Below are 3,428 nucleotides of genomic sequence, written 5' to 3'. Positions count from 1 at the left end.
GTGGGGCAAGTGAAATGAACCACCACCAACCACACCAAAGGCCAGTCTTTATCCAAAGAAGGGGATGTCGTGTAATGGTGGGGTTGGAAGAGAGTCCTCTGTTATGAGCTCCTCCCGGAAAACCAAACGATTAATTCCAACAAGTACTGCTCCCAATTAGACCAACTGATAGCAACACTTGACAAAAAGCATCCAGAACTAGTCAACAGAAAACGCATAACCTTCCACCAGGATAACGCAAGGCTGCACGTTTCTCTGATGACCAGGCAAAAGCTGTTACAGCTTGGCTGGAAAGTTCTGATTCATTCGAGTATTCACCAGCCATTGCACCTTTGGTTTTCCATTTATTTTGGTCTTTACAAAATACTCTTAACTGAAAAACTTTCAATTCCCTGGAAGACTGTAAAAGGACCTGGAACAGTTCTTTGCTCAAAAAGATAAAAAGTTTTGGGAAGATGGAATTATGAAGTTGCCTGAAAAATGGCAGAAGGTAGTAGAACAAAACGGTGAATATGTTCAATAAAGTTCTTGGTGAAAATGAAAAATGTGTCTTTTATTTTTACTTAAAAAACAAAGGTACTTTTTGGCCAACCCAATACCAAATCATAGATTTGAATTCAGCTAATCTCACTCTGAGTCTTTCTCTTAACCTGCATTGGTATATGTACTTCTAATTCCAACTTAAATTGTGCTTATCCTTGCTCATGCTTTTCTCTTTGCCCTCTCCCAAACAACTGAAATGCTTCTATGCTAGTACATTTAGCATATTTATTTTTGAAGGGATCATATGCTATAAACTAATTAAGTAGTCAACATCTTGGTTTGAATCTTAACTCTGTCTGTCACTTAATTTACTCTGTGACATTGGGCAGCTTGCTTTCTACATCTTTAAAATGGGCCAATATGTACCTTCCAGAATTATTTTATAATGATTAAAAAGGGTAAAAAAATGTATAGCATAGTGCCTGGCACATGGTGAACACTTGTGAGCTCTACACCACATCTTGGGCTGTGAGGATTTTTTTGAGTGCTCCAGACTATGTGAGACTGGGGCAGGGGGGTCTTTGGTTAGATGTTTTTTAGCAAGGTTTCTCTGGAAGGTACCTGTCATCCTCATCTAATCATCATGGTACATGCTCAGAGTGGATGTGTCAGGCCTAGTTAGGGTGTGTTTTTTGTTTAGGAATGGTTTTAAAGAATGTATTTTGTTATAACTGGGTATAGGTGTTTACTAGAGGATTTCTTTTTACACTAGACTTTAGTAGGGTTGAAGTATAAGTCATAAAGGAGATTTCATGGTGCCTAAAAAGCTTACTGTGGAGCGTGTCATACAGCCTATTTAATTTTTTTTTTCTTATTTTTTCTCTAGAAAATTTGGTGAGCGGCCTCCACCTAAACGACTTACTAGGTAAGCATTATATTAGTCTTTCACCCAAACATTTCATAAAAGTGTTAGATCCTGTCATTTTGGAAGCTATTATATTAGGTGTTCTTTACAAGAAGTTATTCACATAATGGTATCTAGATCATAAGCGTATTTCCATCTTCCCTTCCCCACATCTCCCCTTTTCTCCCTTCAAAAAACAGGGTAAGAGGATACAGTTCAAAGGGAAAAATGAAACCTTTCAAGAATTAATATTGAGTATTATATAGTTAATATAACAAGGGCTACAATGTTAAGATAGTTTCCTGTATCTAGCTTCATTAGCCAGTCACAATTTGTTGATCACAACTGGAACTTGAAAGATACTTAAATGCTTTTAGAAAAGAATTTTAAAACAAAGATATTATCCATTTTTAATGAGACTATAAATATTATATTCTAATTATGTAATTTTTTACGGTATGCATTTTAATTACACGTTAAATTTAAAAGTGTTAGTCTTGAAAATGATTTTTAAAATTTCTAACAATCAGTGATTGTAAAATAAAAATAAGACATTCAGTTCCACAGTTACAGTCCTAGAGTTAATGCTACCCTGTGTCGTTAGTATCTTTCAAGAAAATCGTATGCGTGTATAAACATATACCTGTCTTTTTTCTTTTTAAAGTCTGGCATCATACTCTACCATTGTTCTGTTAACTGTAGATCTTCTACCTTGTTCTCCTTAGTGTCTCCATAGCTTTTCCTTGTCTTCCCAGTGCTCCTTATTTAATTCACACTGATGACCATTTGGTTTATTTCCACATTATTACTATTATTAAAAAAGCTGTTTCACTCAAAGAATGACAGGGGCATGCCAGAAGTACACACAAAGGGAGACAGTTTGAAGAGGCTTCTTTTAGCCAAATCATGTACACTTTGGTCATCAAAATAAATGATAGTAATAGATTAAAACCCATAAAATAAAATGACAGTTTAGAAGTCTACGCTGAATTAAATAAATAGTTTGATAAATGGAGGAGAGGAGATAGCTTTTCTTTACAGAAGAATTCCACCTAAGAAGTGTAGAAGGAATCATGGAACTAGGAAAGCACATTTTGGCAACCATTACGGTGATAATCGTTTCAGGACAACATCATCAGTGAATGCTTAAACTACTGGTTTAAAGTCTGACGAGAAACAAAGTGTTTTTATAGTGTCTAAGCATATCTTCACAAAGTATGGTTAATTATAAAGTGAAAAATAGTAACATGACAGTGAAGAAACCTGGCAGACGCCACCTTAATTAAGCGTTCTAAATTAACATCACTAATAATGGACAAATAAGTATCATATGCATCCTGAGGACATACTGTCACTTTTGTAGTGGTTCTTGCCAAAAATGCATAAGCTAAATCTAAGCATAAGGAAACATCAGACAGACACAGATGGAAGGACATTCCTATAAAATAAACAGCATCTACTCTTCAGAATTTTTAAAATCACGAAAAACGAAGACCTAGGAGTACCAGAGTAAAGGAGACCAAAAAGACATGACAGCTAAGTTAAACATGACAAATTCAACTGAATCTGGACCAGGAACAAATTTTTCTTGTGCTCTAAAGCTGGAGTTGGCAAACATTTCTGTAATAGGCCAGATAATAAAAGTATTAGGCTTTTTGGGGGACACTGAGTTTGTTTTGACTTTTCAGCTCTGTTCTTGCATCCCCAAATCAGCCATAGACAATATGTAAATGAATGGTGTGTCTGTGTTCCAGCTCAAATTAATAAAAAAACAAACAAACTGGAGGCTATTCTGATTTGGCCTGAGGACAGCTGTTTCTCAGTACTGCTCCATACTCCCACCCCAATAAAGGACATTAGAGGGACAGTTGGAAACATCTGAATAAAATCTATAGTTAAAAGTATTGTAACAGTGATAATTGCATTGTGATTGTATAAGAGACTGTCTTTTTAGGAAATAAACACAAGTATCATGGGTAAAGGGACTTTATGTCTATAATGTGCTCTTAAATGGTTTTTTTTTTTTTTTTTTTTTTTTTTT

General features: G+C 35.2%; 1 protein-coding gene across 6 annotated transcripts in view; it reads left to right on the top strand.

Annotated features, from left to right (window-relative positions):
* The window catches only part of LOC102980498 (recombining binding protein suppressor of hairless), a 131,793-nt gene that overhangs the window by 80,681 nt on the left and 47,684 nt on the right, over nucleotides 1-3,428 (top strand). The window contains exons 1-2 of one of the 6 annotated variants that reach the window (XM_024119305.3): nucleotides 473-490; nucleotides 1,370-1,408. The exons of the other annotated variants lie outside the window; for them this stretch is intronic. The gene's annotated coding sequence lies outside the window, so the exon portion shown is untranslated. Of the gene's footprint in view, nucleotides 1-472; nucleotides 491-1,369; nucleotides 1,409-3,428 lie in introns of those variants that run through there. 6 annotated transcript variants of the gene reach the window in all.

The sequence above is a fragment of the Physeter macrocephalus genome, chromosome 7 (assembly GCF_002837175.3).
Source record: "Physeter macrocephalus isolate SW-GA chromosome 7, ASM283717v5, whole genome shotgun sequence".
Lineage (NCBI taxonomy): Eukaryota > Metazoa > Chordata > Mammalia > Artiodactyla > Physeteridae > Physeter > Physeter macrocephalus.
The sequence above is the reverse complement of the archived record's forward strand: the minus strand, read 5'-3'. Positions and strand labels throughout refer to the sequence as shown.